At 37.0% G+C, this 27,632-nt stretch overlaps 1 long non-coding RNA gene and 1 pseudogene across 6 annotated transcripts in view; both read left to right on the forward strand.

Moving 5' to 3' along the window:
- The window catches only part of LOC140603688 (uncharacterized), a 91,769-nt gene that overhangs the window by 22,560 nt on the left and 41,577 nt on the right, over positions 1–27,632 (forward strand). The window lies entirely within an intron of this gene.
- On the forward strand, positions 23,180–23,778 carry LOC140603687 (large ribosomal subunit protein eL18-like; annotated as a pseudogene).

The raw sequence follows: 27,632 nt of genomic DNA on the forward strand, positions 1-27,632 counted from the left end.
AATTTCCTAACTGAAGATATATTCTGACCATCCTTTACTGAAATTAAACAGCCTGAACATAGCTATGGGGACACTAATCAAAATGACATCCTGTCCTATATCAGGCTAAAGGAATTGATTTCTTCTTTAAAATAAAACAAAAAAAAATCAAATTAGACTCTGTTGCAACCTTTGCAGCTTTGCAGAAGAGTATTTGCAGATAGAGTACGACTCAGTACAACCTGCTACAAATTTATTTAAGAAAAGATATCCCAGGGCAGTCCTGGTGGCTCAGCGGTTTGGCTCTGCCTTCGGCCCAGGGTGTGATCCTGGAGGCCTGGGATTGAGTCCCGCGTTGGGCTCCTTGCATGGAGCCTGCTTCTCCCTCTGCCTGTGTCTCTGCCTCTCTCTCTGTGTGTCTCTCATGAATAAATAAATAAAATCTTTTTTAAAAAAAGAAAAGATATCCCACAGAAATACTTGCTAGCTTATTCCTCAATCAGAAATAAAGGTTTATTGCAATCAATGTCTGATTAAAAAAATAAGTGTAAGCAATATGTAGTTTAGAGGGGATACTCTAGAAAACAAGAAGTTTTATATCATGGATTTTGACATCTCAATTCATTTAAGTTTTTAGACTGACATAAAAAATGCTATTCCAGCAGGGAGAATCTATCAAATATCTCTTGTAAGTATAATGAAATAACCAATTCTGCTTCACCCCTATTAGTGCCAGGCAACTTCCAATCTTGTATTTAGGAGCACTGAGCACAGGACAGAGTACACCACTCTATCCACCTTGTGAGCTTGAACTTGCCAAAGGCTTGAGCACCATTTGTTATACGCTTAATTCAGGAAGCTGAAAACTCCACAGAGAATCTACATTATCTCTTCCTGACTTACCTGTCCAGCTTCACTGTGGGCTATGTGTGTCCACTAAGCTTCAGTCACTATGGATGGCTGTTCAGTTCCACGAACATATTAAATTTTACCTGCCACAGGACCTTTGTCTTTACTGTCTCCCCCCCCAACCCCCCGCTCTGGTGCAATCTTTTCAAAGATCTCCATATAACTGGCTCTTTGTTATTATTCAACTATCAGTTCAAATGTCACCCTCTCAGAGATGTCTTCCCTGACCACACAGATTATTGTCCTAAATAAAAGTTAAGTGACAATGACCTACAGTGGGCATTGCACTTCTGAGAGTATTTAAGTTCAAGATACGTGGAGTTTTAACTAGAAGGTAGAGGATATGAAAATCCCTGATTTTGTAATGTGTTTGGAATGAGAAAGATTTCCTATTGAGAAGAATCTATTTTAGGCTTTAAAATGTACTGTTATTTTATGAAAACCAGTATTATAAAAACATGGTATTTTAAAGCATGAATTTCACAGCTTATACAAGACAGAATAAAAATATGTTTAAAAAGCTGCTTTTTATATTTTATCATTTTGTTATAAATATTTCTAAATTAATACTATATTGCATTGTTCATATATTTTAAAGACTTGCCTTGAAAATGTACTTAGTTTATCCATAGAGATTTTGATGGGGACTTCAAAAGGCATCTTACTTATCCAAACATGATTCAGCCATGCAAAAGATTACATCATATTTATAGGCAGTATAGCTATACTACTACTACAATATAAACTACATTATAAAGACTATGCTTTCTTGTTTTGTCCTTTAATAATTCTAGCATCACAAAAATTATCAAGTGCCCTAAAAGTATTATAGGGTATAGTTTTGGAATAGAAACATGAAATACAAAAAAGAAAAAGAAACATGAAATACAGAAAAGAATCAGGGACTAAACTAGCCTCATGTACAGAAATAAGTACTAAATAACACTGGAGAGGAGGCCATCATGTGAAGGTTTTAATTGTGAAAAGAATAAGTCCCTGAGGCTGAGGAGGGAGTAACATGGACTATACTTTTCAGAGACTATTTCAGAGGATTTTTGGGACTTCTCTATGGATGCTGAAGGAAGATGAATTATGGATAAGATATAAAAGGGAGGAAGTTTCCTTCCTAGAGTTTTGAGAGCTTGCACTTTATATGTTTGCAGATATTAACAAAGTTATATATTAGTACATTCCAAAACCAGATTTAAATGTTTCATTATTGTTACATATTGTTTAAATATTATATATTGATTATATATCATGTATATACAGACACACAGGAGCTCATCTATATGTTTGATTTTTTTCTAGTTATTGGAAGCAATTAATTGCTAACATTGGGAGGCAGCACAAGTTGCAACTCATCCAGATAGTCACATAATGTCTTGTACAAATCAGTAGGCTCTAACCTGAGTTTTCCTTTCCTGTGGAGCAAAGTGCTCATAGTGGCTAATTTCCTTTCAACCCAACGCTACTCTTTCAATGTCTCTAGTTGGAACCATGCTCATATCCTTGTGCTTGGCAGAGGTCTGATAGCCAGACAAGTGGGACTTTTTATACAGCAAAAACAAAGTTTTAATTGATGTTAGAAATAAAATGCATAGATCTTATCATCTCATAAATATTCAGCTTAGATAGTACAGTCCAAGGATCACAATTTATGAGTAACTTTATAAGATCAAGGCTAAAGTAATTACTAAAATACCAAAATAAATTAAAAAAATACCAATATAAATAAGAAGTATAAATTTAGGCCCCCAAACAGGTGAAGACCAAATCTTTTGATACCATTAATATTTTGAATCTGACATTTCTAGTACTTTTTTTTCCCTATTGTTAACTCAACCAAGAAATACTTTTATCTTTTTTTAAAAGATTTTATTTATTTATTCATGAAAGAGAGAGAGAGAGAGAGAAAGAGAGGCAAAGGGAGAAGCAGGCTCCATGCGGAACTTGATACCGGGACTCCAGGATCACACCCTGGGCTGAAGGCAGGCGCCAAACCCTGAGCCACCCAGGGATCCCCTTACCTTTTTATTCCATAATAATTTATTGTTCTATACTTCGAGTTGTGTCCCTGTATTTAAGTGGATTTTTTTGTTCCAATAGCCCAGAAACCATTATATCCCATTTCTTTTATATCACTTCTCAAAGAATGCATTAATGTGCATACTATACTATCAGAAAGCTAAACTATATTAAAAAACAATAAAATGCAAGTGTATTAAAAAGTAAACAGTGTTTTAAATAGGATGCAGTTATAGAAAAGACTTTTTCTTAATAGTAAGAAAATGAGATTCAGATCTAAGCTTTTATTAATATGTACATTCCTTTATTATTGTATCAGTGATTTAAAATTCACTTAATCCCACAAATGAAAATCCCAAGTGCACAGATATTTGGGGGATACTTTTCTCTAAAAACAAAAACCTCTTGATATCTTTGGTAACTTGCAAATATAGCAAATTCTTAATCACATAAACAATTTTTTCCTCCTGTCCTTGGTGTTAAATACAATATAGGATTTATATGTATGTTTTTATTAGCATTAATATGTATTTTCAACCAAATTCAATTGTATTTAAGCTTAGAAAGCTCCTCTTGTTGAAAACCTAACACAGAATGTTATGGCCAGTACTTCTTTTTATTCATGCTGCTCAGTAAAATGTATAATCTTGATATCTATTTATTCTATTGATTATTTAAATTAATATCATCTCCCTTAAGACCAACATATAATGCAAAGAAACTAAAGCTTGTTTAGATCATTTAATTAGTTCAATTCAATGAATATTTATTAGGCTTATCCCAGATGCCTTGTACTGGGCTAGTGTAAAAACACACGGAGATATTGTTACATTCGGGTTGCTCATAGTTCTGTGGAGGAGACCAAAACATAGAGATATAAGTGCAACTCTCCACATGAAGTGACATGATAGAAGTGTGCATCAGGGCAGAGGCTGCATGTAGGGGACCCATTTTATCCAGGCTGCAATGAGGGTTGCAGGAGGTGGAGATGGTTTGAATGGAGTTTTAAAGGATGGCAAAGACTAGGATCATTTTTTCTGGTTTATGCAGTGTGGGAGCGGAAGGGGAGCCAGAATAGGAGCCACACATGTGAAGGCTAGGGGCAAGATATAACATGACATATGCTGAGAACAGCAGCAGTCCCATGTTACTGGAGCATCATTTCCATGGTCCTTAGATTTTCATTTCTTTTTTTAAAAATCTTTTATTTATTTGTTCATGAGAGACAAAGAGAGAGAGAGGCAGAGACACAGGCAGAGGGAGAAGCAAGCTCCTTGCAGGGAGCCCAACACGGGACTCAATCCCAGGACTCTGGAATCACGCCCTGAGCCAAAGGCAGATGCTCAACTGCTGAGCCACCCAGGCGTCCCAGGTTTTTGCTTCTAGGTTTGGAAGACTATAGAGTGATTAAAGTTCAGAATCAGACAAATCTGGATGCAAATCATATTAGTTGTCTGATGTAACATGTATCTCACTTAAGGCAAATTGTATATTGCTAAGCCTCCCTTGCCTCATCATGAGTGTGGTTAATAATGCCTGGTTCCTGGGGAGATTGAAAAGAATAAAAGACATAATCTATATCAGTATGTCTTAGCAATGAGCTCAGAACACAACAGGCTCTCAAATAATAGTATTATTGAGTTTATGCATGGTAGTATTCTCTATGGTTGATACTTATTATGGGTAGTTTATGGATTTGTTAGAGAATCCTGATAGCAAGATCACAGATTCTCATTCCTGTAAACCAGGAAATTTTTCTTTCATGGTTATCACTGATATTTGTATGCCTACTGGATAAACATGAGATTTTAATCTTGAAGGAGACTGTGTAAGTCTATTACCCTTGCTAGAAAATAATAGCAATGTTACCTTATCTTTGTATTTTACTATGTTAGAATATTTGCCCTTAAAATCCATATGGGCATCTGTGGAAAATGTGCAAAAAAAAAAATACTACCACCAAAATTAGTTTCATTGGATAGATCAGCAAATTAATCAAGCAAGATCAGTAAACTAACAAAAATCTACATATTTTAGCTCTTGATCTCACTCAAAACATTAGTCATATCACTTTCTTATATGAAAAACTTAATCTTCTTTGAATGTCTTGTTTGTCAGTATTTCTGCTGTCTACATAATGTGGTGTACCATTCTGTGAAAGCATCCTATTCTGTATAACATATCACTGGTGTGTAGTGATCATTCATTGATGTGTAGTGATCTCAATGATCTCAAGTGTGATGGTATCAAAGGTATGTCCTCTACAAATGTGCACACTAATGCTAAGAGACACAAACAATAGCAACTTAAAGGTTAGGAAACAAGAAAATCCAGTTTGCATTTGCTTTGAACCAGCAGGATATTTCATATTTCCAGTACAAAAATCTTTATGGAGCTTTTATTATATGCAAGGCACTGTACTAAGTAGCAATAGGACATATACAAATGATTGTCAGTCATATGTGGTAGAGAGCTGTTGTTAAGGATTGATACAAAACAAATCCTTATAACATGCCATAAAAATGTATACAGTTGTATAGCTTTACAGCTTTATAAAATGCTATGAAGCAAGTGTGATAGCATGGAGGGAGGGATTAGAGATTCAGATGAAGAAGAGATCTTATTCAGTCTGAGCAATCAAGAAAAGCTTCCTTAATAGAGTTGAAGTTTAAGATGAATCTACAAAGATAGATAGCATTTCTACTCATGGAACTAACCAAAAAAGAAGAAGAAGAAGAAGAAGAAGAAGAAGAAGAAGAAGAAGAAGAAGAAGAAAGAAGAAGAAAGAAGAAGGAAGAAGAAGAAGAAGAAGAAGAAGAAGAAGAAGAAGAAGAAGAAGAAGAAGAAGAAGAAAGAAGAAGAAGAAGGAAGAAGAAGAAGAAGAAGAAGAAGAAGAAGAAGAAGAAGAAGAAGGAAGAAGAAGAAGAAGAAGAAGAAGAAGAAAGAAGAAGAAAGAAGAAGGAAGAAGAAGAAGAAGAAGAAGAAGAAGAAGAAGAAGAAGAAGAAAGAAGAAGAAGAAGAAGAAGAAGAAGAAGAAAGAAGAAGAAGAAGGAAGAAGAAAGAAGAAGAAGAAGAAGAAGGAAGAAGAAGAAGAAGAAGAAGAAGAAGAAGAAGAAGAAGAAAGAAGAAGAAGAAGAAAGAAGAAGAAGAAGAAGAAGAAGAAAGAAGAAGAAGAAGGAAGAAGAAAGAAGAAGAAGAAGAAAGAAGAAGAAGAAGAAAGAAGAAGAAGAAGAAAGAAGAAGAAGAAGAAGAAGAAGAAGAAGAAGAAGAAGAAGAAGAAGAAGAAGAAGAAGAGAAGAAGAAGAAGAAGAAAGAAGAAGAAGAAGAAGAAAGAAGAAGAAAGAAGAAGAAAGAAGAAGAAGAAGAAGAAGAAAGAAGAAGAAAGAAGAAGAAAGAAGAAGAAGAAGAAGAAGAAGAAAGAAGAAGAAAGAAGAAGAAGAAGAAGAAGAAGAAGAAGAAGAAGAGCCCCTACGACATAGAGGTAGGAAAGAGATGCATTGGAGAAGAAACTACCCAGATTGGCTAGAGTGTAAAGTAGAACTATGGAAGAGAAAGTCAGACATTAACACTCAGGATGTTATGGGAGATCAAAGGTGAAGAAATTGTACTCAATTCCTTAGGTAATGGGGGCTCAGCACAAGCTTCTGAGAAGGAGTGGGATGCTGTAGAGAAATGACTGGATCTGATCTATTTGAAAATTGCCCAGCAGATTATTGAGGCTAGATCCAAAGGAGAAAAGTAATTGCTGCCCAGAGGCTCTGTCAGTAATGAGGATGTGAGCCCAGGCAGTGTACATGGAGCAGAGAGTTAGGATCGAAGCCTGGGACTTCAGAGAAGTAGTAGCCACTTGTCTTTGAAAATGACTGAATGAAGTGGTGAGGATGGGAAAGCATGGAATGCATGTCTTTAAGCCTCAATGACTTCAATATCTTCTCACGGAAAAAAGGCAATGGAAAGTGATGAGGTGCTGCTCATCCCTCATTGCACTGGCCAGATGTTTCCATTTCATGCACCTGACCAGCAAGGTTAGGATTACCTTTCTCCATCACCAGATTGTGCAACTTTCCCAAAGTTTTGAGTATGGCTGAAATGTGAGGACTTTCCTAAATTGAGGAGTTAGACTTCTTTAGTCAATGTTATGAGTAGCTCTGATCCCAAAATATGCTCTTGAAACAGGAAAGTCAGTTAGGAAAAGAGAATTTTGGGGAGGATTTGGTGGATTTGTTTTTACACATGTCAAGTTTTTTTGTTTGTTTAATGATATTTGAGGAACTAATATCATCTCTGAAAAGTAATGCAGGAATTTTATCTTAAATGCCATCTGGCTCAATTATTTCAACCATTGCCATAAGCATATAGGGCTATTCATTGAGCAGGATGAGGTGTACCAAAAAGTGAGAGTAGAGTCCTGTGACATCTGGCCAGTGCCAAGGACCACCAGGACTGCAGCCCTATTTCACTGCCACCAAAGACTCTAAGTCTCTTTCACAGACAGGCTGTCAAATGAATGGTTATTCCCAAAGATATGAGTCTATTTCTCATAATCATTGCCAATTAAAAATAAACATTTTGAACTCAGTCTGTTTTTACACAATGCCAAACTACCACACTGCATGATTTAACTGAAGATGGTGGGGGTTAATTTTGTAATCAACATAAAACCAGAAGAATTCCAAAGAATTAAAAAGAAAAATCTGAATTAAATTTTTCCTATTTTGTGACATTATCAAATGAACTTGATTCTCTGAGATAACTGTAAGATAGAATGTATAAATGCAGTTCCTACTGTGTTACCACCTGTTTTACCATACAGTATCTCATTTGGCTTTGCAGCTTTACACATGGAGTATCATAATCGACTTTTAATGTTTAAAACAGGAGAGAAAACTTAGCTTCAGTAAGTAACAAATCTATTAATTTCCAAAGTTTGGATTCTACCCCAGTTGTGCCTCATTCCAAAGTCCATTTTCTTTCCAAAAAAATTTTTTTGATTTATTTATTTTTATTTGGGAGAGAGAGACAGAGAGGGGGAGAGCATGAGCAGGGGGAGGGACAGAGGGAGTAGGAGAGAGAATCTCAAACAGACTCCCCACTGAGCCCATAGCCCAGTGTCCGGCTCCATTTCACAACCCTGAGATCATAACCTGAGCTGAATTCAAGATTTGGTTACTTAACCATACTGAGCCATCCAGGTTTCCCGCATGTCCTTTCCACTTTAATGCATACCCCCAACTTTGTACCTGGGACAATCCAGTCATATAACACAAGAGTTTTAAAATTATAAAGCACAATTCAAATATAATAGGGAATATTCTAAATATTCTAAATGGTTCAGAGACCAGTCCTTTCTAGATACCTGTTGATTTTGCTCTAAATTACCCAGTTTATTTGATCCTGGATTTCAAACCATCCTGAAACTTTCAACTTCTAAAGAGCTAAATAAAAGGGTTTAGAATAAGGAAGTCACCGAACATTTGCTGCAAACACACAATATCATACAATGGCATGGATCATGGAAAAACCAGAAACCTAGGAGAAAGAGTTGCTTTTAAAGAAGGGAGGACAAACGATGAAACCTGCCCACTAACATGCAGGGAACATTTGCATTATTGAACATATATCCACTCACATGCATCAATTGACACAAATGTAATGTTGGAACAATTTCCCTGGGACAATAGCAATTATTTTTAAAATACACCGAATTATACACTCCATTGACATCCATTGAGCTTTAACTTGGCAGTTCAGCAGTAACTCAGCAAGCAACTTGGAAGCTAAAATTGTTTCAAGGTCAGAGAATCAGAATCTTCAGGTGCTAAGGTTGTCTCAGAAAATAACTCTAGATCCAATTAACTTTAAGACATGAGTCACTCATACATATTTATTCTAAACTTATAAGTAAAATTGCTTATAATTATGTTTGGCTTTTATTCATTGGGTAAACTGGCTCTAGCCAGACCTGGAGATTATACTATAATCCCCACTTGGGCTATTTAATATCACAAAATAACAAAGAAGAAACAAATCCCACATCCTAGCCCTTGTGTTTAATTTTGAGCTCTTATCTATCCCTACTGGTCCAAAAATATATTTTTCCATGTCTGAATAATTTCATCTAAAATAGTGCCCTGGAACCTCCAGCAAGATCATTATTAGTAGCCTATGCTTTTCTGTGCATGAAATTCCAGGGAAGGTATGGGCTTATCAGATTTAGTATCTTTCCAACTCTGAATCCATGGGAGTTAGAAATACTTATTTGGCCTTTTAGTTTTTCCACAGACACGTACTGAATTAGACACAAAATATATACACTTACATGCATGCATACATCTCCCAAGGTTTAATGTTGATTCTCAAAGACAGTAATTTCTAAATTTCTAAATCTCGAAAGACAGTAATTTCTTTTTTTTAAATTTTTTTTAAGACAGTAATTTCTAAAGAAGTAAAGAAACATTTTCTTAGCTGCCCCTTAGTTTGCAGAGTGATATTTTTTACAATGGAGTTTGTGCTCAAGGATATGAAACAGCACTATGTTCAGCCATCTTCCCTTTTTCCCACTTTGCCACCTAATGCCTGCTGCCTAGCGTAAGAAGCACCTTCCTACTGTTGAGCTATATATCTTTTTGATGTTTCCTTTCTTAGTTCCATATAGGTTCCATGGAAATACTGAGTTTTATGCTCATAGACATTTAATCAGATTCTTAGGCAGACCCAACTTCCTATGTCTTTGAGGGTAGACAGTTTTGTTCATTCACTTACTTCTTTGCTTATTTTCGTTCTATAAGAGCTATCCTGTGAAATTGTGACATATTTCCCAGAGCCCTTAGAGTGAGTTCCATATGTCCTAACCTGTAACCGTCCACATATCTTCACTACTGACCTAATGCTTTATGGGCGTTAGTCTTATTCTCCCAACCAAACAAAGAAATCTTTAAAAGCAGGAACTGAGATTCATACTTTTAGTATCTCCTAGGGCTGTGCAGTTCAGTAGAGCCTTCCCTGATGTTGTAAATGTCTATATCTGCATGGTCCGGTACTATAACTTCTAGCCATACATGATTATTGAATGCTTAAAATGTGGCTAGGGCAACTGAGGGACTGTATTTTGATTTTATTTATTTTTAATTAACTGAGCTAGTTCTATCTAGCTAGTAGCTAAGATATTGGACAGCACAGCCCTAGAGCATCCATTTCAAATCCAGTGCTCAATAAGTATTGGTGAATGAACAGTTTTACTAGTTAGTGTACTTTCTTTTTCAAGCACAGAATTTCTATCTTCTTTGGAATTTTACCATTAAGTGGGAAGAAAAAAAAATCTCTTTGAGAGATAAAAAGGGAGAAAGAGGGAAAGAGAGAGAAAGAAAGAGAAAGAAAGAAAGAAAGAAAGAAAGAAAGAAAGAAAGAAAGAAAGAAAAGGGAGAAGGAGAAAGAAAGAAAGCAGAAAGAAAGAAAGAAAGAAAGAAAGAAAGAAAGAAAGAAAGAAAGAAAGAAACAAGAAAGAAAGAAAGAAAGAAAGAAAGAAAGAAAGAAAGAAAGAAAAAGAAAAGAAAAGAAAGAAAAGAAAAGAAAAGAAAAGAAAAGAAAAGAAAAGAAAAGAAAAGAAAAAGAAGAAAAGAAATAAAGGGAAAGAAACTAAAGTACTGAAATAAAGTAACTAAAGTTACTTTTAAGGAAGAACCTTAAATAGTGTCCTTGAAAATCACTTTAAATTGGTAGTTACCCTCTCCACTTAGAGTTGGATCAAGTTGTATTGTAATCATGTTCAAAGACTTCTTAGGGGAGCTCAACTTTTAAAGTGGTTTCACTTTGATCATAGTGAGCTAAGCTATCAGTCATATGAGGACAAATAATTTCATTCCAAATTGCTCAATCAGATTTAATCAACCAGAACCAAAGAACATATATGAACATTTTTCATAAAATGTGAATCTGAATTGACTTAGAATTTTATTAAGTTCTTTTAAAACATACTGATTGATATATTCTTGATCAGAACTTTAGACTTTCAACTCATTCGTTTCCTTCATAAAATATTGAGTAAATTTTATGTTAATTGAATCAATTTTATTATAAAGTTTACTATTACCCTTGAGATTCATGTAACATCGTAGGAAGTACATAAGCCAATGAGAGTGAGATAATTATTCTGATTGTATACCTGTGATGAACTCTAAGTAGAAGAGGCTGGACATGATGTATAATTGTTAAACTATGTTTTGAGAAATGGTTGAAGCTTTAATTTAATTTTCACAAACACAAAGCCTGACTTATGCCTAAAACTATAACCATAATCCCCAATATCAAATGTGTTTTCCTTCAAACAGGCTTACTATTTTCTTTGCTTATACATCTTAATAAAAATGAGTGTTAGTAATTTGAACTTACAATTGAATATATATTAAAGAAATATCACCTGAATCTATTTTATATGGGGGGGAGGGGGTTCTTCTAACATTTCATTTGAACATGTTCCACTGCTAAGATCTTTCATAATCACTAGCCTAGAAGATATCTTGGGGCTGTCAGAGCTCTGTTACATGCTTCTGTCTTCTGAGCTAGTGTCCTGGCTCCTCCTGTACTCCTTTCCAGATCCCAGGGCACCCAAGCAGACAAAGCGAGCAATCCTCCATTCCCCCTGAGACAGGCAGAAGCAGGGAGGGCACAGGAAATTGAGAACTCTCCTGCCGCTGGGCGCTCCCAAGCTATGCAGATCAATTCACCCCCACCTGCCCCCAGGAGCATCTAGGCCAGAGAGGACTGGTAGACTGCAGTTAGTTACTTGAGGGGAGCTCAACTCCAGAGCTGGAGATATAGCGGCCACCATTCTTGTTTTTCCTCTTAGTTTCACCTTGTGGCTGGGAGAAGTGGAGCCGCTAGGGAACAAAGCCCTCACAGGATAAACAGCTCATACTGAGCCAGCACCTTGGCAGGGGGTGGGACATCTCCACCCATGTACACACACTTGAGAATCAACAAAACAGTCTCCTCCCCCAGAAGACCAGCTGGAAGAACAGGGAAGAGCAAGTTCTTGACCAATCAGGGCTGGAAAGCTCCAGGGCTGAGGGAAAATAGTATATAGAACTAGAGGGTCCTTTTTTTTTTTTTTTTCTTTTTCCATTACAATCTGTTTTTATATTAGACTAAGTATTGCCAATATTTTTTCTCTTTTCCCACCTTAACTACAATAATTTACAACTCTTCATTTTTAAGTTTTTCCTGTTTGACTTTCATATTTCTATAATTACATGTCTTAGATATATTTTTCAGTTCTGGATTCCCTTCAATGTATTCAATTTAATTTTGGTAGATAAATGAGATAGGGGTATTTGTTTTTTTCTGCCTTGTTGTGTTTTACAATGGTGGAAGTTAGTACATTCTAACACACAACCAAAATACACCCAGAACGAAGTGGTACACCATGTTGGTTCATTCTGTGAGATTATATCTCTCTTCCTTCCCATTCTGCCCCCATCTTTTATCTTCCTTATGTTTTTGTGAACAATGTGAGGACTTTATATAAGTATTGCTGGTATATAAATTTGGGATAGAGCTTCTTCTAACATACAGAACAGAATACACTCAGAACCAAGAGGATCATCATCTAGGACCCCTCAGATAGACTACATTCTCCCTCCACTACCACTTCCTCACCACCACCATTTCCCTTCCCTTTAATTCTCTTTACTTTTCTTTTTCTTTTTTATTCATCTTTATTTTTGGTTTCTGGCTTTTCATTTTTACTACTTTGTTTTAAAATTTGTTTTTCACCTTAGTGGTCCTTTTATTTTGTTCTGTTACTCTTTTTTCTTAATTTTCTGGTTTCTGACCTCTTCAGAATCATCTGGGGTGAAATTTACTTAGGTCGTGGTTGATATTCTTGACTCAGCCCACTCATACAGCCACTCTGCACTGGCCAAAATGACTAGAAGGAAGAATTCACCACAAAAAAAGAACTGGAAAATGAACTATGGGGACTGCATCAAGATAAGAAGTGTTTGCACAGCAAAAGATACTGTCAACAAAACTCAGAGACAACCTACAGAATGGGAGAAGATATTTGCAAATGATGTATCAGATAAAGGGTTGGTTTCCAAGATCTATAAAGAACTTATTAAACTCAACAGCAAAGAAACAAACAATCCAATCATGAAATGTGCAAAAGACATGAACAGAAATCTCACAGAGGAAGACATAGACATGGCCAACAAGCACATGAGAAAATATTACGCATCACTTGCCATCAGGGAAATACAAATCAAAACCACAATGAGATACCACCTCACACCAGTGAGAATGGGGAAAATTAACAAAGCAGGAAACCACAAATGTTGGAGAGGATGTGGAGAAAGGGGAACCCTCCTGCACTGTTGGTGGGAATGTGAACTGGTGCAGCCACTCTGGAAAACTGTATGGAGGTTCCTCAAAGAGTTAAAAATAGACCTGCCCTACGACCCAGCAATTGCACTGCTGGGGATTTACCCCAAAGATACAGATGCAATGAAACACCGGGACACCTGCACCCCGATGTTTATAGTAGCATTGTCCACAATAGCCAAACTGTGGAAGGAGCCTCGGGGTCCATCAAAAGATGAATGGATAAAGAAGATGTGGTTTATGTATACAATGGAATTATTACTCAGCCATTAGAAATGACAAATACCAACCATTTGCTTCGATGTGGATGGAAATGGAGGGTATTATGCTGAGTGAAGTAAGTCAATCAGAGAAGGACAAACATTATATGGTCTCATTCATTTGGGGAATATAAAAAATAGTGAAAGGAAATAAAGGGGAAAGGAGAAAAAATGAGTGGGAAATATCAGAAAGGGAGACAGAACATGAGAGACTCCTAACTCTGGGAAACGAACTAGGGGTGGTGGAAGGGGAGGTGGGCGGGGTCCATCACTGGGTGATGGACATTGAGGAGAGCACTTGATGGCATGAGCCCTGGGTGTTATACTATATGTTGGCAAATCGAACTCCAATAAAAACAAATGTAAAAAAATAGAAAGAAACAATGGCTGATGTGATTGTCTCATTTTATATATCAGAACACCGGTTGCACCTCTATTAAGTACCATATCAAAAATCATAACCTAGATCTTCTGACTCCCACTCAAGTATCCTCCCCACAGAACCCCCAGTACTTGGAGTTATTTAGATTTAAGATCTGCCTCTCCACAATCTCCTAGCCCCTCATACTCTGGGGAGCTATCGTCTCTCTGGAAGTATAAGGCAGTTTTTCCCCACTCTCAGGTCTTGAACATCAGATGACTGAAACAGCACTACTAGTTATTGGGTGTTGGAGGGAGACTTTTAATATGAGAGAAGGAAAATTTACACCAGATGGTGTAGGTTCATGTTCCCCATTTCTACAACTTTCCACCTCAAAATTATGATGCACTCAGCCTAGTGAATCCTTTAGATAGTCAGCCTGATGTATGAGTTTAATCCTGCAGGCACAGAGCTTAGCATCTAGTACAAAGAAACATCCCTGTAAGGGTTCCTTACAAGTCTGGAGGGGAGACTTGATAATAGGCTAGGACAGCTACAGGTTCAGGCAGTACACTGCAAATCACATTCTTTAGATTTCATACTAAAGGTGATGCAATGGAAACCAGTCATATCCAAGCAAAGTGAGGACCTGAGAGCAATGGAATGGTAGGACAATACCTAACTAGGACCTCATACATACCTGGAAAACATGATATTTGCCCCTCACCATAAGAACAGAAGAGGAACAGAAAACCTTGGAAAGAATCTGTCTCACCATCAGGGCAATTTTCCAACGCAGGTAGGTAAATATTTGGAATCCCAATGCTAGTTTTCTCTCAAATTTTGGAATTTTATATAGTATAGATTCAGTCTCCCAAAAGACATTAGCTACCTCTGGTCATACGATGAAATGCTAGCTAATGCAGAAGAACTCTATAGGCCCAGCTTGGGTCAGGAACTCATTATTGAACCAATCATTTATGTCCAGTGGTGAGGTGGTGTCTTTGGCTTCATTTGGTTCAGATATTGTTGAACTGGTACAGGAAAGGCAGACAGAGTTAAATAACAATAAGCTGTGTACTTGCCTCTTCCCCGAGGCTTTAGATTCTGAGATCACAGACTGTGTTTTATTCCAATTCTCTAGCATAATGCTGGGGACATAATTCACATCAAATGAAATCTTACGACTTGATTTTTGAGTTATCCATTTTGCATTTGGGTTGATATTCCAGCAAACATCACAGTTTATTATACAGTTTTGCATGTATTTCAAAGACCACAGACCTCATGATGATTTCAATTTGTATACAAGTTGAGGCTAAGCCCCATCACATTCTCCAAGGAAGACATACCAAGGCCTTACATAGTTATGCTCCCTGATCCTATAATTTTAATTGCATCCCCCAGGAGCCCAGCTTGACATCCAATTTGATTTGTACATAGAAGCTTCCCTAAGGCAGGCAACTCTAATGAATTTTAAAATCTATCTTCCCTGTTCAGTCAATGGAACAATTTTTTTTTAACAAAGAGAACTTTTTAATTTTTCCAGAAAATGCCTTACTCTGCTTATATTTTATTTCTTTAATATTTCACATATTTTATGTATTAATTCCAGGAAATAGCCATTGATCATTTTCAATGTTTATTTCTGTATATTTAATTTGTCATTACTTTTATTTCTTTATCCACATGTTCTTGCCCTTCTTCTTGAAAACCAAAATGTTTATGGGCAAGAAAGCAATCACTGTGTGAGAAGACAATTCATTGAAAATCACAATTGCCAAATTAAATTAAGTTCTCCCTAAAGGCCTGGAGACATCTTAAGGTCAAACATGAAAAGAAGTCAAAAAGGTCCTTTTAAAAAATTATATCTTCCCTTCCTATTTAGGATGACTTGACAGATAGAGCTGCTTCCATAGCCAATGTGTGACATTTTGAACAAAAATCCTACCCTTTCTGTTTGGTGCAATTTCCAGGCTTACAGATGAAAAATCAAGCATTTTTTCTGACTTCTAGAATTCACCAGGTTTTACTGTTGTTAATGTGTGAAGACCTATAAAATCCAAACAAGGAATTGGCTATGAATTTAAAGATAAACTTCTGAATTTTGAAAACCTAACAGTTTACCCTTCAAGATGGAATGAATACTGGAGCAATATAAAACGTCGAAGCTAGTTCTCTGCAGTCATGGTACCTCCATATTTAGTACTAACCATGTGCCAAGCATAATTCACTTACCTTTATCACTTTCTATTTTGTTGAATATATTGATTAATATTTTTGTGCCTCCATTTCTTCATCTATAAAGTAATGACAATAACTACCTCATAAAGTTACTCGGAAGATTAATCATAAAACATTATCCCTAGCACTTAGTTTCAATAATCACCATAAGTTATTTTTACTTGGATTCTAAGGAGAGAAATGGTATTTTGATTACCACCATAGTCTAGAAGAAGGAGCATATTTAATGATTTCTATGGACTACAAAAATTTACATAGGGCAATGAGTGGCAATCAGGATCTCATAGAATGATTGCAATTTTTCTTAGGAACATAAACTTAAGGGGACACCTGGGTGGCTCAGCAGTTGAGTGTCTGCCTTTGGCTCAGGACAAGATCCTGTAGTCCTGGAATCGAGTCCCACATCAGGCTCCCTGCATGGAGCCTGCTTCTCCCTCTGCCTATGTCTCTGCCTCTCTCTGTGTGTCTCTCATGAATAAATAAATCTTTTTTAAAAAGACCATAAACTTTGGGATTCAATTCTATGCCCACCAAGCAATATTTCAGAGTTGCTACATGTGATTAGGCTGCACAACTCTAAGGATATCATTTGCATTGTAGTCTAGTTGAATGGAGTCCCTATCAGTTCTGCGTACAAGCTGCGCATCCTACAATGTAGCCCTGCTTCTTATGTACTCATTTGGAACTCCCCGAAAGGCAGATTGAGAATTACTAGGACTTTCAGTTTCATGTTTGCTTCATGTGGTTCAGTACTACAATTTTTTACCATCTCTAAATGAATTGATGTGACAAGTTGCTAAATTTGAAAATCTGAGCAAGGAATTCTTAATTCATAGTGACCCCATTTAACAATAACAATATTCTGAGACCTACCTTAACATTAAGCTGACTTCACTCTCATCATTGCTTTTGTTTTGTTAGCACAGCATTATTAGCAAACTTCTCTAATCACTGCCTACATAGTGTACTATTCTAGGTCAGGTCCTGGCTTGATAGAGGTGAAGAACACAAATATGGAATTTACTATCTTAATACTGTTATCACCCTAGGTTATAAATATCTAGTAGACTTTTATGTCAGGGGGATATAGAATTGTTACTCCTCTACTGTCTCTTAATGGAGATGTTATAGAAGTTGAGGTGAGATGTTTCTCCATCATATAGGAATGTCCCATATAAATGAATAGGATCTCTAGTCTTCAGGCTCTTAAGTTCAGTTAGCAAGGTCCTGTCATTGTGACAACCAACATGACCCTAAGACATTTCCAAATATTCTTGTTGGGAGAGGGTGGTACTAATTTTTCTTGACACCTCTTGCCCTCCCATGCTGAGAGCTACTGGGATAGAAATTCATCCATACTCTGCAGTAACTTAATTCTAGGATGTACAAAGAAATGGGGTCAGTTAATCACACATCTTTCTTTGTATCTTCTGCACTGAATGCTTTGATAATACGGCTGGATCATCATGAGATCCTTTTTTCCTTGTTTTGTTTTTCTCTTAAATAAACTGTATTGCCACAGTTTATTGAACTGTGTAACAGTTAACATAACTGTGTATACACAGTTAGTGTAATGATAAAATGTTTTATCTGCATTCAGAATTAATTGTTTTAAAAATTCATAACTTTTCTTTAAATTTATGTTCTAAACACATAAATGAGAGTGAGCAAAGAGGAATAATCAATGTGAAATATTGAATCTTTGGATTCTTTCTTTCTTATTTAGAATATTGAGTCAGGAATTCTGAGATAAGGCATGTAATCTTATTTTATTGCAAGAGTCCAATCTGCCAAATGGGGACAATTATATCTGTAGCATGACTTATTTCATTTGGGAAGATGTTGTACTTAGTGGTTACTAGTTAGTATTTAAAGTACTAACTTTATCCAAATGAAAAAAATAATCCCAGTTTTGTTATTGATTTTTGATTTTTTTATATGTATATTTTTTATTGGAGTTCGATTTGTCAACATATAGTATAACACCCAGGGCTCATGCCATCAAGTGCCCTCCTCAATGTCCATCACCCAGTGATGGACCACGCCCACCTCCCCTTCCACTACCTCTTGTTTGTTTCCCAGAGTTAGGAGTCTTTCATGTTTTGTCACCCTTGCTGAATTTTTCCACTCATTTTCTCTCCTTTCCCCTATAATCCCTTTCATTAATTTTTATATTCCCCGTATGATTGAAACTATATGATGATTGTCCTTCTCCAATTGACTTACTTCACTCAGCATAATACCCTCCAGTTCCATCCACATCGAAGCAAATGGTGGGTATTCATCGTTTCTAATGACTAATATTCCGTTGTATATATAAACCACTTTTCCTTTATCCATTCATCTGTCAAAGAACATCGTGGCTCCTTCCATAGTTTGGCTATTGTGGACATTGCTGCCATAAAGATTGGGGTGCAGGTATCCTGGCTTTTCACTGCATCTGTATCTTTGGGTAAATCCCCAGTAGTGAAATTGCTGGATCATAGGGTAGCTATATTTTTAACCCTTTGAGGAACCTCCACACAGTTTTCCAGAGTGGCTGTTACCAGTTCACACTCCCACCAACAGTGCAAGAGGGTTCCCCTTTCTCCACATCCTCTCCAACATTTGTTGTTTCCTGTCTTGTTAATTTTCCCCATTCTCACTGGTGTGAGGTGGTATCTCATTGTGGTTTTGATTTGCATTTCCCTGATGGCAAGTGATGTGGAGCATTTTCTCATGTGCTTGTTGACCTTCTTTGTATGTCTTCTTTGGTGAAATTTCTGTTCATGTCTTTTGCTCATTTCATGATTGGATTGTTTGTTTCTTTTCTGTTGAGTTTAATAAGTTTTTTATGATCTTGGATACTAGCTCTTTATCTGATAGGTCATTTGTAAATACCTTCTCCCATTCTATAGGTTGTCTTTTGGTTTTGTTGACTGTTTCTTTTGCTGTGCAGAAGCTTTTTATCTTGATGAAGTCTCAATAGTTCATTTTTGCTTTTGTTTCCTTTGCCTTCATAGATGTATCTTGCAGGAAGTTGCTGTGGCCAAGTTCAAAAAGGGTGTTGCCTGGGTTCTCCTCTAGGATTCTGATGGATTCCTGTTTCACGTTTAGGCCTTTCATCCATTTTGAGTTTATCTTTGTGTATGGTGTAAGAGATTGGTCCACTTTCATTCTTCTGCATGTGGCTGTCCAATGTTCCCAGCACTGTTTATTGAAGAAACTGTCCTTTTTCCAGTAGATAGTCTTCCCTGCGTTGTTAAATGTTAGTTGACCATAGAGTTGAGAGCCCATTTCTGGGTTCTCTATTCTGTTCCATTGATCTATGTGTCTGTTTTATGCCAGTCTGTTTTTATAACACACTGTCTTGATGATCACAGCTTTGTAGTACAACTTGAAATCTGGCATTGTGATGCCCCCGGTATTGGTTTTCTTTTTCAATATTCCTCTGGCTATTCGGGGCCTTCTCTGATTCCATACAAATCTTAGGATGATTTGTTCCAACTCTCTGAAGAAAGTCCACGGTATTTTGATAGGAATTGCATTGAACGTGTAAATTGCCCTGGGTAGCATAGACATTTTCACAATATTAATTCTTCCAATCCATGAGCATGGAATATTTTTCCATCTCTTTGTGTCTTCCTCAATTTCTTTCAGAAGTGTTCCGTAGTTTTTAGGGTATATATCCTTTATCTCTTTGGTTAGGTTTATTCCTAGGTATCTTATGCTTTTGGGTGCAATTGTAAATGGGATTGATTCCTTAATTTCTCTTTCTTCAGTCTCATTGTTAGTGTATAGAAGTGCCACTGATTTCTGGGCATTGATTTTGTATCCTGCCACACTGCCAAATTGCTGTATGTGTTCTAGCAATCTTGGGGTGGAGTCTTTTGGGTTTTCTATGTACAGTATCATGTCATCTGCAAAGAGGGAGAGTTTGACTTCTTCTTTGCCAATTTGAATGACTTTTATTTCTTTTTGTTGTCGGACTGCTGAGGCTAGGACTTCTAGTACTATGTTGAATAACAGTGGTGAGAGTGGACACCCCTGTCATGTTCCTGATCTTAGGGGAAAGGCTCCCAGTGTTTCCCCATTGAGAATGATATTTGCTGTGGGCTTTTCATACATGGCTTTTAAGACGCTGAGGAATATTCCCTCTATCCCTACACTTTGAAGAGTTTTAATCAGGAATGGATGCTGTATTTTGTCAAATGCTTTCTCTGCATCTATTGAGAGAATCATATGGTTCTTGTTTTTTATCTTGTTGATATGATGAATCACATTGATTGTTTTATGAGTGTTGAACCAACATTGCATCCCGGGGATAAATCCCACTTGGTCATGGTGAATAATCTTTTTAATGTATTGTTGGATCCTATTGGCTAGTATCTTGTGGAGAATTTTTGCATCTGTGTTCACCAGGGATATTGGTCTATAATTCTCCTTTTTGTTGAGGTCTTTGTCTGGTTTGGGAATCAAGGTAATGTTGGCCTCATAAAACAAGTTTGGAAGTATTCCGTCCCTTTGTATTCTTCAGAACAGCTTTAGTAGAATAGGTATTATTTCTTCTCTAAGCATTTTATAGAATTCCCCTGGGAAGCCATCTGGCCCTGGACTTTTGTGTCTTGGGAGGTTTTTGATGACTGCTTCAATTTCCTTCCTGGTTATTGGCCTGTTCAGGTTTTCTATTTCTTCCTGTTCCAGTTTTGGTAATTTGTGGTTTTCCAGAAATGCATCCATTTCTTCTAGATTGCCTAATTTTTTATTGGCATATAGCTGCTCATAATATGTTTTTAAGTTCATTTGTATTTCCTTGGTATTGGTAGTCATCTCTCCTCTTTCATTCATGATTTTATTAATTTGAGTCTCTTTTCTTTTGAATAAGGCTGGCTAGGGGTTTATCTATCTTATTAATTCTTTCAAAGAACCAACTCCTGGTTTGTTGCTCTGTTCTACAGTTCTTCTAGTCTCCATTTCATTGAGTTCTGCTCGAATCTTTATTATATCTCTTCTTCTGCTTGGTGTAGGCTTAATTTGCTGTTCCTTCTCCAGTTCCTTTAGGTGTGAGGTTAGCTTGTATATTTGAGTTTTTTTCCAATTTTTTGAGGGAAGCTTGTATTGTGATGTATTTCCCTCTTAGGACTGCTTTTGCTGTATCCCAAAGACTTGAATGGTTATATCTTCATTTTCATTACTTTCCATGAATCTTCTTAATTCTTCTCTAATTTCCTGGTTGACCCATTCATCTTTTAGTAAGAAGCTCTTTAACCCCCATGTGTTTGAGTTTTTTCCAAACTTCTTCTTGTGATTGAGTTCTAGTTTCAAAGCATTGTGGTCTGAAAATATGCGGGAACAATCCCAATCTTTTGGTATCAGTTGAGACCTGATTTGTGGTCTATTCTGGAGAAAATTCCATATGCACTTGAGAAGAATGTGTATTCAATTGAATTCAGATGGAAAGTTCTTTATATATCACTAAGAGTGCTGTGTTGAAGTCTCCTACTATTAGTGTTTTATTAGTATCTCTTTACTTTGGTTATTAATTGATTGATATACTTGGCAGCTCCCACATTAGGGGCATAAATATTCATGATTGTTAGGTCTTCTTGTTGGCTAGACCCCTTAAGTATGATATAATGTCCCTCTTCATCTCTTATTACAGTCTTTGGGATAAACTTTAATTTATGTGATATGAAGATTGCTACCCCTGCTTTCTTTTGAGGACCATTTGAATGGTAAATGGTTCTCTACCCCTTCATTTTCGGGCTGGAGGTGTCCTTAGGTCTAAAATGAGTCTCTTGCAGACAGAAAATAGATGGGTCTTGCTTTTTTGTCCAGTCTGAAACCCCGCATCTTTTGATGGGATTATTTAGCCCATTCATGTTCAGAGTAACTGTTGAAAGATATGAATTTAGTGTCATCGTAATACATATCCAGTCCCTGTTTTTGTGGAATATTTCTTTGGGCTTTCTCTTTCTTTTCAGGGTCCTCCCTTAATATTTCTTGCACAGTCAGTTTGGTGGTCCCATATTCTTTCAGTTTCTGTCTATCCTGGGAGTTTTTTATGTTTCCTTCTATTCTGAACGACAGCCTTGCTGGATAAAGTATTCTTGGCTGCATGTTCTTCTCATTTAGTACCCTGAATATATCCTGCCAGCCCTTTCTGGCCTGCCAGGTCTCTGTGGGGAGGTCTGCTGTTAACCTGATATTTCTATCCATATAAGTTAAGAATCTCTTGTCTCATGCTACTTTAAGAATTTTCTCTTTATTTTTGGAAATTGCAAGTTTCACTATTAAATGTCGAGGTGTTGAATGGTTTTTATTGATGGGGGGGGCTCTCTATCTCTTGGATATGAATGCCTGCTTCCTTCCCCAGGTTTGGGAAGTTCTCAGATATGATTTGTTCAAATATACTTTGTGGTCGTCTCTCTCTCTCAGTCTCTTCTGGAATCCCGATGAGACATACAGTCTTCCTTCTCAAGCTATCATGTATTTCCCTTAATCTTTCCTCATGGTCTTTTGTTTTTCTCTTTTTTCTCAGCTTCCTTCCTTGCCATCAGTTTGTCTTCTATGTCACTCACTCTGTCCTCCACCTCATTAATCCTCGTCATTAGGGCATCGAGTTTGGATCGCATCTCGTTTAATTGATTTTTAATTTTGGCCTCCTTAGATCTCAATTCTGCAGTCATGAAGTCTCTAGTATCATTTATGTTTTTTTTCCAGAATCACCAGTAGTTTTATAATTGTACTTCTGAATTGAATTTCTGACTTCGTATTAAAATCTGAATTCTATAACTCTGGCACAGAGTATTGTTTCCGGTTCTTTCTTTTGTGGTGAATTCTTCCTTCTAGTCATTTTGGCCAGTGCAGAGTGACTGTATGAGTGGGCTGAGTCAAGAATATCAACAACGACCTAAGTAAATTTCACCCCAGGTGATTCTTGCTCAAAGTGAAAACCCCTCTCTCTGTAACATTCTGGCCGATTTCTCTTTAAATCTCAGGTGGACCTCTTTCCGGACCTGGCTGAGCAGGAGGCGCCATCATGGGAGTCGACATCCGCCACAAGGACCGAAGGTTCGGCGCAAGGAGCCCAAGAGCCAGGACATCTACCTGAGACTGTTGGTTAAGCTGTACAGGTTTCTGGCCAGACGAACCAACTCTACCTTTAACCAGGTTGTGTTGAAGAGGTTGTTCATGAGTCGCACCAACCGGCCACCTCTGTCCCTTTCCCGGATGATCCGGAAGATGAAACTGCCTGGCCGGGAAAACAAAACAGCTGTGGTTGTAGGGACTATAACGGATGATGTGCGTGTCCAGGAGGTGCCCAAGCTGAAGGTGTGTGCACTGCGCGTGAGTAGCCGTGCCCAGAGCCGCATCCTCAAAGCTGGAGGCAAGATCCTCACCTTCGATCAGTTGGCCCTGGACTCCCCTAAGGGTTGTGGCACCGTCTTACTCTCTGGTCCACGCAAGGGCCGAGAGGTGTACAGACACTTTGGCAAGGCCCCAGGAACCCCACACAGCCACACCAAACCCTACGTGAGATCCAAGGGCCGGAAGTTCGAGCGTGCCAGAGGCCGCAGGGCCAGCCGAGGCTACAAAAACTAACCCCAGATCCTGCCTTGTTATTAAAAAGATTTTGAATGCCAAAAAAAAAAAAAAAAAAAAAAAAAAAAATCTCAGGTGGAGTTTTGGACCTCTAGTTTCTAGACAATTTCAAAGAAAACTTGCAGTTCCTATGTTTTATCCTTCCTGTGCAGCCTCTCATAACTCTCTCCAATGTCATAGTTCCTCTCTGCTGCAGGGAAAGAAAGCTGCTCTAGTTCCTTTTAAGGTCTGAATACCAGGAAAGCAGAATCCTCTTCCTTCTTTCCTCGGTTCCCTTCCTTTGCCTTCGTGTTGATCTGAGATGCTTTGGAATTTTCAGAGGGATAGCTTGGCATCTCATGGAAGGCTTACAGCTGGGAAGAGGACAGTTCCGGGAAAGACAAAGCACAGGGACAGGCCTGGGGGAGGGAAGGAGTCTGTCGAGCTGTAATCCAAGTTTTGTACTTTGATCTTTGCAATATAAATTCTGTATAGGTAGATAGTAATTTACTTATTTTTATAAAATAATAGCTTATTTTTATAAAAATGAGTTTAACTGCATTACATTTAGCTTCTCACTGTGGATTTTTGAACCAGATGCATGGCTGGTGTGTCAGTCTCAATTTAATGTATAATGTGTGTTAAAAAAGTATGCATGCATAAACTCTACAACTGCTTCATGCCTTGCTTTGTTGGCTTTCTAATTACTTGGCAATTGCTGAATGAGCAAATGCTCAAAACTCATTAATTCTCTTCTGCTGTTACTTTCTAATACTTTTCAGAAAGCTTATAATTTTCTTGTCTAAATGTTTCAAGTATTAGGAACCATTGCTGAAGTTGGAATGATCATATAAATAGCTATGAAAATTATCCCAGTAACCAGATATCATTTGTATTTAAGAGTATCCATCACAAGCAATTTTGCTTCAATAGCTAGGGAATGTCAGTGGCCAAATGTTAAAGCATTTTGTGTCCCTTTCCTTTTTTTGTATTCAAGTCCCAGTATGTTGAAGAAACAGCTCTCAGCTTTAATTTTAGCTTTCTGTTGGCCTTAAGACATGCATTAACTTTGCAGCTAATTGCATGTATTTTTAAATAACTCATATAAGTGCCTCAAACTAAAGTTAGCATATAGACTAACACATCTCATAAGAGCACTTTCTTTGTTACTTTTCAACCTGAGATGGGCTGCAGCAATTTTCAAAGTGCTTTGCTTTTCCCTGAAGGACACATGTCTAACTTTCTAATACATTTCTAAAATTCACCTTTTAGATTGGTTTGTATTCTTTTGGAATCTGTCCTGTGGTTTAGGATTTAGGAAAGTAGCTTTCACTGAGTATAGAGGTATATTAAAGAAAATGTACTTTAAAATTTTTTTCTAGTTTCCAGACAAATTATAGGGCAATCAGAGGTTTAGATGAGTAAAGTTAATGTTTTTCCTAAATATCTACATGATTGCCTTTCAAAACTGGGTGGCTTTGAGTGAAAATTTAGAGCTTTAGAAAATATTTTCAAGCATACAGGTGTTCATGTTTCCATTCTTATAAGTCTACCTTCCACTTTGAAGTTGCTCAATAAGCATTTGCTGAAGGAAAACACATAATTCAATAGTGTAGAAGTAAGATCTGGATTTGTACAATGTTTCTATCACCAGCTATGGGATACTGTGACCATCTAACCTCACAAAACCTGTTTTATCATTCGCCTACCTCTACATATATTATGTATACATGTAATGCATAGACATAATATCAGAGTGCACCTACCTCATAGGTCTGTTGAAAGGATTATATGACCTAATGTTCAGTGATCACCTAGCATGGATCCCAACCTATTAGTGCTCAATCAAGATTAGAAAATCTTGATTTTCTAAAAGCCACCATGGGTGGCTCAGCGGTTTAGTGCCTGCCTTCCGCCCAGGGTGTGATCCTGGAGTCCCGGGATCGAGTCCCACATCGGACTCCCTGCATGGAGCCTGCTTCTCCCTCTGCCTGTTTCTCTGCCTCTCTCTCTCTCTCTCTCTCTCTCTGTCTTTGTCTCTGTCTCTGTCTCTCATGAATAAATAAATAAAACCTTTAAAAAATAAAATCGAGAACAAAAATCATAATACTCATAGTAGTTTGCTCCAAGGGTAGATAGTAGCATAGGAGTTCATGCTTCCCTCTGTGGCTCTGACATTGACTCAACTCTAAATGATTTCAGTGCATGAATCCCTTTATGCTAGGTTTCTAGTTTTCACAAAGGGAATATTTCCAGCCTAATTAGGGTCAATCAGGATGGCCAAAAGGACAGAGACATGTGATACTGTTATAAGAGCAGGAGCCTATGTTTCATACCCATTGCCATCAATAGCTGGAATGATTAGGAACACAGTAGCCATCTCAAGCATGGCTTAGTGCCGTTACTGAATTAAGGTGTTTTTGATTTCAGGTAGCAGTCCAGTGTTGGGTTATTGGACTCATTCCTATTTAGTGTTCTATTAATGACCTGAAGGAGGTCACCTATTAACTTTTACAGTTGATACCAAATTGCAGGTTTTTATAGAGAGGGTTGCAGAATAAAAGAACAAGGGAAAAAAAGATTAGAATAAATTTTCCATTAATGAGTTAAAAAATCAGGGTAAAACAGCTATGAAACACAAAGCGAGGTGGAGGAGGGGGTGCTTGGGTCACTCAGTTAGTTTAGCTTCAGACTCGAATTTGCTCAGGCCATGATCTCAGGGTCATGTGATTGAGTCCATGTTGGGTTCTGCACTGGGCATGGAGCCTTCTGAAGATATTTTTTTTTTCTCTCTCTCCCTTTCTACTTGCCCCTCCTCAAACAACAACAGCAGCAACAACAAAAAAACTCCAAAAAACAAAAAAACAACAAAGGGGCAGTAACATCTAATGATGTGAGTGAAAAATAGAAGGTGATTTAGACTCTACTATAGAATGGGGGCAAAAGTTATATTTTCTGTTTGGCTTTGGATATTTTTATGCTTATATTAAATATGTCTGTTCATGGTATTCTGGGATATTACTTCAAATAAATAATGGAGCTAAATTGTGAAACAACTCAGTGAGAAATAGGAAGCAACCTAGGGAGTCAACCTGTTTCTTTTATTAATATTCAAATAAATCAACTCTGTTCAATCTTCTGTCTTTTAGACATGTCATAGATCAAGACACATGTCAAGAAATGTATTTCAATTTGAAAATGCTCTTACCAGAAAACTAAAGAAACAGTTATGATATGAAGCCAAAACTATGATTTTATTTCATCAAATGCAGAATTATTTTATGTCAACAGATAAATTTTTGAAAGTTGTGAAAATTTCAATAAGGATTAAAAATTATATTTTTCAAGGATAAACTTGAATTTAGGCAATTCAGATCAGAATGGTCTATCTCTATGTTATAGCTAAGCCACATTTTATAAGTTTCAAAACTCATTTTGCTTAGTTTATCCAGATTGAATTCAAACATTTTAAAATGAAATCAAATAATCATTTTGGTAATGGATTTATGGAGTTTGTATAATTACAGACTGTAAATAATAATAATAAATAATGATTTAGCATTTCCACTCTACTCAACTGCTAATCTTGCCTAATTCTCTCCCATAGCCTTGCATTCCTATTTTTTACGTTAGAGGAAAACGAAACTCTGAGAGATTAAGTAGTTTGCCCTAGACTCCAGTAGGATAGGAGAAACTGCTATTAAAATCCAGGCAGACTGTCTTTATAACCTATGCTCTTAATCTCATATCCTAGGATTATTCAGAATATACTCAGCCAAATTAAAATAACACACCTCCAAACATGCCTGAAAATTTTGGCAAAAAATATTTTTTGGCATTGGGAAATTAATATTTATCCCCAAGCTACAATTGAATGCTTCCATCTTTCTTTTACACCATATTCATTTTAA

The sequence above is a fragment of the Canis lupus genome, chromosome 14 (genome assembly GCF_048164855.1).
Source record: "Canis lupus baileyi chromosome 14, mCanLup2.hap1, whole genome shotgun sequence".
In the NCBI taxonomy this organism is placed as follows: domain Eukaryota; kingdom Metazoa; phylum Chordata; class Mammalia; order Carnivora; family Canidae; genus Canis; species Canis lupus.